Below are 10,064 nucleotides of genomic sequence, written 5' to 3'. Positions count from 1 at the left end.
TATTTAAGTTCAATAATTTACATGAATTTGAGAGCCATACATACGCTCTTTAAGCTAAACACAAGAAATAGCCATCACATAGTAGGTAATTTACTACGTAAGCTGCATGCTGTCAGCCTGTTGTATGACATAACCCATCGAAGCAGATTAAAGACAAGTAACATTCCTCAAGCTAGATAGAGTACAATGTTGTCGAGTCAGTACAAAGAAAAGAGATCAAGAAGGAAAATTAACGAAGCCTGCACTCTAGGTCTTTATGCCTTGGTAGGCTCGGGTATATTCATTTGTGTACGTATGCGTCTATGAAAGAATTGAATCGACCGAGATACATATAGGGAGAAGGGGAGCGTATGGTCCATATATATAACTGGTCGTCTGCCAGAATCGAATTCTAAACTGCACGCAAACACGCTCGGTCAAAAAGGAAACTCTCCAAGGCTTCTTCTATCGTTGATTATGGCGTGAACAGATTTATCACCCGGTCACAGATTAGCGTTCTGCTCGCGCGGAACGACCGCTCAGGCCGTCGTCTGCGCTACATTCGCCATCACTACGAGCACAACCGGCACCGACGAGCCTGTACGAAACCAGGCCACGCATTCTCTTTCTTCCTTTTCCCGACTGGATCAGCTCAGAAACAGTGGGAAGAACTATGAGAAAAGCCAAACAGCTGAATGCGAGAAAGAAATTGGGTTGATAAGAAAAAGAGTCCACCAGGGGAAAGAGGTGGAGATGGTGGGTAGAATGGAGAAAGCCCGCAAGAACGGACATGAAAAACTGGACAAAGAAATCCGACAACGCTGCAGGAGGTGATACAAGACAGAGAGAGAAAAGGGGAGATCAGCTAAAGAAAATACCCGGCACACAACAACCGTAGGGACGGAAGCACCAGCGGTCCCGACGTTAGAAGAGACGAACTAACTGCCGAAAAATAATAATATAGACGGTCGGCTAAGTTCGGGAAAAAGGAAGAAGCCTCGCTAGCTGTTTCGTACTTGCCATAGCAGCAGCAACAACTGCAAAACAGACAGCAGAGCAAAAAAGGAAAAAATTGAAGAGAACGGACTAACGGGACGTGGAGCAGGAAAGAAGTGGCGGGGCAAAGGCAGCGAGCGTGTGCCGTTCCTCCACTACGACCAGCCACGGCATTCGCTTGCTCGGGGCCGACTAAAACGAGGGCAAAGTAGAGAAAGGAGGCAAAGGCGGAGCGAATGTTGGATACGGGAAGTCGGCCAGCAGTTGCGAACGCGACCAGCGAGGGGTGATGTAGTAAGTGAACTGGTAGTAAAAGCTAGAGCAGCGAGCATGGGGTGTGACTCGAGACTGGCCCTGAACGAGGGAGAAATCATAATAAATACATGTTGGCTTTCAGTAAGACAAACTTCTGTGCTCCAGGCCCGGCGAAAAGCGCTGGCATGATGCCAACGTGCTGGGAGCGGTGATGCTGGTAGCCAGGTTGAGAGACAGCAACGACAACTGTAACAATGAAAACTTGGGTCGGTGTTGAAGAATGTGCAATAAGTCGTTTGCTCTGGCCGATCATTGGGACTTAAGGAATGCGTTGAGACTTCCGAAAAAGAAGAACTAAGTATTGAAGAAGTGTTCGTGCGAAAAAACATCTGTACAACGTACAATAATTTTACCGTGAATAGCAGAGCAAAACCTATGAAGTAACTGCACCGTTAGTAGATAGGAGCAATTGTTCGTTGTTTACACTCGACCACTTCCGTCGCTTTGTTTATTTTGTTCTACGCACAAAGGCTTCGTGCAAGAACACGCAATTTGCGTCTAATCCCCGTTCCTTATATTTCTTTTCTTCTAAGAAGCAATCGGCGCCCGCCATTAAAATTAAAATAATTTCCTTAATTTAAGTTATTGAAGACGGCCACGCTTCATGAGAGACGGAAAGACAACGGCCGCTACAGCGTCAAAGCACAAAGTCGGATTGTTCTACATGCTAATTTTTGCCGGCACAATCGACCGGAACGACTTTTCGCAAGTTCTGTGGATAAATGAAGTGGGATATGAAAGCTGGGATTTATGTTGTTTTCCATTGACTTGTGCAGGTCTGTTGCTTCTTTTCCAACTAACTAGGCAGTTCGGGTACTACGTTTTCAGAACGGAACTTCTTTAGCATAACACGGCTGCGGTGACCGGTAGCGGTATCTAAAATGAAAGGAGATATTGTTCAGATAAAAATTAAATGCAATACTTAATATGGTTAAATAGGCTCGTTGTTCTCTAAGCGTTTAGCTTGTTCCTTATGCGGAAAAGCTCAAAAAACTTGAGAAATACTTTAACATATATTCTAGCGTTGTTTTTTTAGCCCGTTAATCGAGCAACCATCAACTGTCAAATCGCCTGTACGGTGAACATAAATTATTATATTCATTCAAGGAAGGTTAAACTGTAACCGATTGAAACTAATCTAATTTACAGACAGTGCACAGGATAGTACCTAAAGATACGCTGCATCAAAAACGCACATATGTCGTGTCAAGAAATTAGGAAGTTGACTATCGTTGCCTTTTTCACCAGCGGTTTAGTTGAAGTTACCGTTGTAACTAGCTGCTCTAGGTAGTTTCCGCTTCGCTGCGATCAAGACCCGGTGTGGGCTCATAGTACTGCCGGAAAAATACACATTCTAGTGGCACGTTCAGTTCAAAGATATCTTCTATTACGTAGTTTTTTAATCCCTTTTTTTCTGTGCAAGTTGATTTGTCTCAACATCAACGGTTTCCATTGTGTCATATTGCTTCCGGCGGAATAGGGGCTGATTTTAAATATATTAAAAAATCGTACTGATAGAGAGGTAAAGAATGTCAAAATCAACTTCCCAGCTTTATTAATTGAATAAGAAACTTGAAGCGAATCTCGAACCTCAAAATACAGACTTGGTAACTGTAAAATCAAAAACCTAACTATAATAAGAAAAAAGAAAGCATCTTGTTTAGTTTTACCTATCAAAGGCACGCTGCGGAATGTAGTGACCCTACCGGGCTCTTGCAGAGTGAATTAGAGGTATTAGTGGAGTTTCCGTTGGCTGTTGTTATTGGCAATATCAACAAAGAGAAGCTAATATCTATATTGTCGGGGCAATTACCTATTTATACCTTACAATTGTGGCCCTGTCGATACAACTATATATTTGTGCTAGGTATAACTGGCCTCGTGCGAGCTCCAAACAGCTATTGCCTGCTCAAGGTATTACTTCAGAACTGACGAGCTCATTTTTTTATATATTATACCCATAGTATAAAAGTCACCTGACAGTTAGCAGAGCTTTTTTGTTTCCGAAACATTTATTTGATACTGAGCTCTTTTTTCACTGACCGAATTGGCCAAATTATAGGGCGTACGATAATATGGGATATATTGCATCTATGCAGCTAATTGAAACAATTTGACGCGGCTATTACGAAAAATCTAGGATCAGCTGCGAATACTCGTTTTAGTTTTTAGAGCTCTTTGAAGCGGATCATTGCTCTGAGCTTAAGTCGCATCAGCTTTTTAGCTATATAACATTTTGTAATCACCATAATCCTATGGATGTGCCGGAGAAAAATCAATTCGCCCAGTCATTTTCCTTCAAAAAAAGACAATAAACATGAGCCTATAAGATCACGCCTTTTTCCTCCTATGATGTTTGGCCAGATGCATCTTTTCAACAATTATTTAGTGTGAATCTGAAAAAGCAGCCGCTCGACTAGAAAATAATATAGAGTTTCGGTTGAAACATATCTTGCTTCAGCTGTAAGTCTACTTCTTGCTAACTTCAACTTTGACCACAATTGTATCTCTACATACATGTAATACATTCGTAACGTAACACATTGTCTGCCTTTGCTTAATAATAAACAGCTTCCATACGCTCACCGCGCTGTATTTTTCTATCATATATTACATAACAATGAGACAATGTATTGTTTTTTTAACTGATGGATAAGATGTCTGCTCTGGACGTGTCTCGCGTGATAAGTTGCCACAACAGAAGACACGACCAAACCAGCAGGACTACTCCAAAAATGATGAAACCTTCTTTTGGACCAAACATAACTTGGCAAGGCTAGGAAGTGCTGTGTATACTTGGTAACAACTGTAGGGAAGTATGAGAGGGAATCGGGTGGTTCCGTTCGTCTCGGCTACCCACGACCGTCAGCTTTCATCAGTTGGCGCTGCCCCGAGACTGACTACTTACACTTGCATGCGCAATGCCCCCCGGCCTATAACAATGTTTGGACAACAGCTATTGACTCAGTAAAAGACAGTCATGGCATCCCAATAAAGGCGAACATTACGATTTGATAAAGAGAAGTAAGCTTCGTCAAGACAAACTGGAGTACTGATAGCACCGTGAAAATAAGTCTCGACTATGATGTTGTTGAGCGTGAAGTCCTGCAATAAAACACGCGTACGAAAAATGTTATAATTATGGGCGTATGACAATTTTCATCGTACGTCAGGAACACAGGTGCCCGAAAAAATAGCGTCTGGAAACGGCATGCAATTTGGCTAAGTGATTATAAAAAGTCTATCATTTCGTTTATCCGCATGTATATCATTGGACAAATATTTATAGAGATTATTGAAAACTAATCTAAACAGTTGGCTAGAAGGATTCAAAGTGACAGACGTCATCTAGGCTGTTAACATGTTACCATTTTTCGTGTATTTGTACGGTATTTTTTCCTACATTAGTGAAATTGCACAGTCTAATTTCATTATTATAGCGTGTAACGTAGTGGTCAGTCTTGTGTTTGACTGGGGGGTTGCTGTGTTGGTAAGAAATGCATCCGTTTGCCAACAGATTACTTGGTGGCACTGGTTCTTAGTAAAGCTCTTTAAACACTAAAAAAAAATATGAGATATCTAATGCATTCGTTATTATCATACAGTGGAAGAAAATTAATCTATTCATTCTCTAGCTGCCATTCTACGCACGATTTTTGATCCTGGCCAAGAAACTATTGCTTATCGTAGAGGACTCTGACGTTCAGAGGACTTCTGACGCTGGGGGGTTTCTTTCTTTCTTTCTTACCGATACCTAGTGAGAGCTCGTTCCCCAAAACACTTGACGGTTGCTTTTGCTAAAACTCTATGACGATGATGCATATTTTAGTTCTGTCTGTGGCATAGATTATGTAGGCGTACGTAGGCATGCAGTTTCAGCTTGAACGATGTTGATTTTCAACCAAGAACTTTGTATAGGACTTGTCGAGAGGCAACAAGGAACGAACTTCTAAAACTGATAGGTTTTTGATATAGAACCAATCTGGGTTTTGCTGCTAGTGAACATGTGCACCGTATATTTGGACTAGGATAAAGCCCATCTTGGCTTCGTCGCCCTTCTTGCAAATTTTTTTGACTGGTAACTTCGTAATGCAATGCAAAGTTTCGCTAGAAATATCAAGGAGTAGTACGCTTTGGATAATCTTTTATTTAGATATAATCGACGGCATTTAGCTGTCTATTATTTGGTCTTTTTGCTAAGATAAAGGTGAAAATAGTCTATGTTTTATGAAAATTTGACAGTCAAAGACTCATGAAAAGGTTAGATGCATATGTACAATTGTCACTCTCGTGTGCCGAGGTCTTAGAGGAATATGAGCCGCTGCCTTGCATGAAAAAGAAGCTTGATCTCTATTAAGGCCATAACCATTACCATCGTTTATAAATGCTTGCAAAATAGATTCAATTGCGTTTAACCAGCCACGTCGAATGTATAAGACCGATTCATAATTGGTCAAATAGTTCCATAAACAGCTCTCAGTTTTCATTCTACAACGGCAAAAGCCTGCGTCGGTTCAAACTCGTTTGCACTTGCCCGTTCTTGCGCGCACATAAACGCCCACTCACATTCATATATTTGATACACCAGATTGACGGAACGATTTACGTCTATACTGGTCGTTCGCGCTTTCCTTTGATTATCGTCTTGATGGTCACTTAACAAAGCCGATGCCCCCTGCTGCTCCATACGCGGACCTTAAACAATCGTATGCCCATACGTTCGACGTGTGAAAAGAATTTTGTCGTTGATACTTCTTTTCCTTTACTCACCAACCGAAGCCCACTGCGTGTGTATTCCTGTCTTCTCGGCAACGTCTTCACCTTTCTACAGCCGTAAGGAAAACGCGAAGCGCGGGTAAGAGGGCAAGGCGCAAAACTATTTAGCATAGATATTACTTAAAAGAAGAGTAGCGAAATCGTTGCTGCTGTCGCTCTTTGCTTGCTCTTGTTCGCCTTAGCAGTGGCCTGTGCCATATAGAAAAGAGTAGCAGCAAAAGGATACGACGCCTACACGTGCACAACCGAGTGGCCTGAACGGGCTAGACGCATGGACAAGGAGACAAGCCACTACAGTTATCTGTCACCATTCGTCCGATGTTGCCTGCTTGAGAAATGCTTCGCAAGTCGTTGCCTCTACTCATACTGCGACGCTTGCGACTTCTGCTGCTGCTGATCCCGCGCTGCGCTTGTCGCTTTTAGTCGCCACAACAGCCTTTGCTGCTCTTTCGGTGACGGAGTGTCCGGCTTAGGGATACCTTTGGCCTTACCTTTACGACGACTTCCCTGGGGACCATACGGAAACATTCTAGATACCGAATAAGAACGAAAATCTGAGGAAGTAGGAAAAAGAAAAGATAGAATGGGAAGGATTGAGGAGTGTGGGCAGAAAATGAGGGCTTTAGCTAGACCAGAACGCTAGTTGGGATAAAACGCTGGTCGAATGACGTCGAGTGAGTATATTTTTTTTTTCTGTCCAGTAAGTCGCGATAAACCTACCGCACCGAGTGACGGCTTGTATGTATTTGCCTTTCACTTAGTCTTCGCGTTCAGCTTGTTTAGACGTTTGATAGCGTACGTGGCGATGGAAGCAATGGCATCGAACGCGCTAACGTTGTGATTACTGGACGTAGCACACGTACAACTACGAGCACTACGAATCCTGTGCCTTAGCAACGATAGAATGAAAGAGGCACGAGAAAACACGTCACAGATAACAGCAACGTGGAGTGCGTCGTCGTGGATGTCCTTGTCAATATAATAGTACCTATAGATCCGGCTATATTGTACCTTATATCCTGCTGTTAGATATAGTGCGCGCCATGCTTCTAACCAGCCATTGACGCGCTGACGTCTCAACAAATCCCTTGCGGTTCGATGGGAGAATATATTTAGACTCATTTAACATAAACGAAGAATATTACGCACCGACACACAGACAAAGTATACTGTGCTCTCTGTTACCTTTTTTTTTTTGAAAAACCTCAGTACCTCGACAAGAAACTAATATTAGACTATCTTTGTCAGCGTTTATATTTTGACGAGGTTTTTTTTCTAGCTTTCAGTAGTGGCTTGTAGAAGAACACAAAACTTTGTAAATATACCTGCGATCAGCGCAGTATGAAGATTGAAGGATTCAACATATATTTAATAACGAATTTCTGTTTGCCTTGGTGCTGATCTATTATTATTCTTATTGCTCTAGATGTTATTATTAATATTATTATTATTATTTTAGGACGCAGATATGTAAGTACTCAGCTAAATAAGCTTTTCAATGGGAATGAAAAATATGTGCAAGCACAAGAATAAAACTCCACAGGTCTAGAATATAAAAGAGGCCCGCTGATCAGACAATTTAAACCGCTGTAGGTTATAGATTAGGATGTGCAGGCACGCTCAGTTGTGCCTTTTCAGCTACTATTCGTCGCTAAATGTTTATTGTTGACATGTAGTTATTTATACAGGGGTTTAGAGTATCACACACAGTAAACATACCCAGATTCAGTTACGGGAAACCTCTTGTCCAATTAGATGTTGAATGGCCACAATTCTTGGATATTTGTTTGAGCCTTTTATTGTCATCTATTCAGGTTTAGATGAAATGAACGCACTGCCTGTCGAATAAGGAAACCCATTCGACTTGTTCAGACAGATGTCTTTCTAGCTCGTCTAATACAGATTTCATTTCGGGTCAGAATCGCCTCGAAACTCAACTACAGGCTATCCTACGAGAGGGTCGTTTTTTGGAGAAAAACAACGTCACATCAGAATATTGTCTACTATTTATCGAACTATTGTTTTCATTCAGTCAGCAGATAAAGCTAATTTAAGGACTTGATTCATATCGAGCGTATGCCACTCGACATCATCCGCTTCTGTTGCAGAAGCGGAGGATGAAAGCGGCCACAGCAGCGGTGAGGAAAGCTTTCAAATCTACCTATGCAGTCTTTGCATAAGACGGGTGGCAGGACAACGATTCGCCCGGCAAATACATCCAGCTAGAGTAGCTAACAGCGGTCAATATCCTAACGATATTCTGTTGCTGTTGTTAGAAGAAGAAAGGAAAAAAGATGGAGATTGGGCCTGCTGGTCGGAACGAGGGTGCTGCATTAGTACTTTCATTTTTTTCCTTGTTGGCTGCTGCCGACTCTGCCCAGATACGCGTGCCTCAACCAGTTTTCTTCTTCTTCGTCTTCGCCGAGAGATACAAACTTCCGTAAAAGCATTGATCTAGTTATCATGCGATAATGGAAAGATATTTATTTTCTCCATATTTCAGTCCGCCAGCAAGGCGCGGCACTCCGACTAGAAGGAGAGATATTTATTTTTCTGATTCAACTAACCCAATATAAGACAATGTAACTCGAATGAGGTGGATGAAAGCAGCTAACCTTGAAACCTATCCTAGTTTCGGAAAAGTGTGCCTGCTCGTCAACACGGCCATCTGCTACGAGTTCAGTTCCTGCTGTCGAATAGCTCACTGTGACGTGATCCCTGAAAATGCCAAACGATAGTTCATCTGTACAGGCTGCATAACGTACGCTACAACAAGATGAATTACTGGATGATTTATTGAATCGAGGTCCTGCTTACTCCTAATCAGATGCAAGAGTACGTACGAAGTTCACGGGGACCAGGGAATTAGTTTCTCTGTCTGTATAGTCGTACGGCCATAGTGGCGTTGAGTAACAGATGAATGGTCCTTTCCGTGTATCACTACGTTTATGGTATCGGGGAGTGACCGTTGAGATTGAGCGGCTCGATAGAGTAAGTTTGTGGAGTGCGAACACTTCTCTATTAGCCTGCCGTGATAGTTCGTATAGATGTGACCTGGAGTGACTACAGTTGCACGTGGATAGTTTTAGAAAATAGCCGATGCTCGGTTCAACTTTATGGTCGTTAAAAAACAGAACGTCATATATTTGGTAGAGATGTTTATAACTGTAAAGTGTCTAAAGGGAACATTATTTTAGAAGCATTAAAGTCCATTGTCGCAAGCAATATATCATTGCTCCTAAGTAATGATTTCCTTTTTTATCCGCCGCGTAGGTTTCGATTGCTGTTTACTTATTATCATTGGGGAAGGAGACATTTGTTGATATATACAACTGCTCGCCAAATATACGTATGACAAAATCCGTTGATCTATCTGTTCTCTAGAAAGGGTTGAATGAGTAAAGAAAGGCCGAGACGCACTAGGCCAAGCTGCGCTGAAATAAACATACAAACGTTCTGAATGATTTTAACCTCACTTTGCATTTACATAGAACTAATATTAATATCGCAAATAAATCTGTATAGAACGTATAACTGTTTCTCCTCCGTAAGTGTTAAAAATTATTATCATTTTAACTGATAACGGTGGGTTATTGATTTACAAGCTTCAACCGATATTCGGTTTGGTATTACGGTGCGTTCCTGTTTAAATGTGGCTTTTAATCTCCCTGTGTTGTGAGTTTCGTGGGTTATAATTAATCTTTAAAATATGTTGACCCGAAAAAGCGCATCAGCGTTAGAATGGAAAAGATATTCTACGAAATCTCTTCGACCAATCCATTTGTTTGAAAGATTCTAATCGAAATATGCGCTCGTTGCACGATCATACTGCGCAGGTGGTTCCCGTTGTTGGAAATGAGGTTTGCTACAGGTTTTCGTAGTAAACTTGCGTTATGGGCACCAGTCATTAAGTGGTCAAGGAATAATCCTACTACTGAAATGTCTCGCCACACCGTAGCTCCTGGTAAGCGTAATGCAGCTGCACAATTGTGTCAATG

At 41.8% G+C, this 10,064-nt stretch overlaps 1 long non-coding RNA gene across 12 annotated transcripts in view; it reads left to right on the top strand.

The window, feature by feature from the left end:
• The window catches only part of LOC111243146 (uncharacterized), a 93,998-nt gene that overhangs the window by 23,703 nt on the left and 60,231 nt on the right, over positions 1 to 10,064 (top strand). For 4 of the 12 annotated variants that reach the window (XR_015324165.1, XR_015324153.1, XR_015324147.1 and 1 more), the window contains one exon: positions 9,903 to 10,030. The exons of the other annotated variants lie outside the window; for them this stretch is intronic. This is a non-coding gene — a long non-coding RNA (uncharacterized LOC111243146). The remainder of the gene's footprint in view (positions 1 to 9,902; positions 10,031 to 10,064) is intronic. 12 annotated transcript variants of the gene reach the window in all.

This window comes from Varroa destructor, unplaced genomic scaffold, assembly GCF_002443255.2.
Source record: "Varroa destructor unplaced genomic scaffold, Vdes_3.0 BEIS01000001.1, whole genome shotgun sequence".
NCBI lineage: Eukaryota > Metazoa > Arthropoda > Arachnida > Mesostigmata > Varroidae > Varroa > Varroa destructor.
Note: the sequence above shows the minus strand (reverse complement) of the source record. Positions and strands in the feature narration are given on the sequence as shown.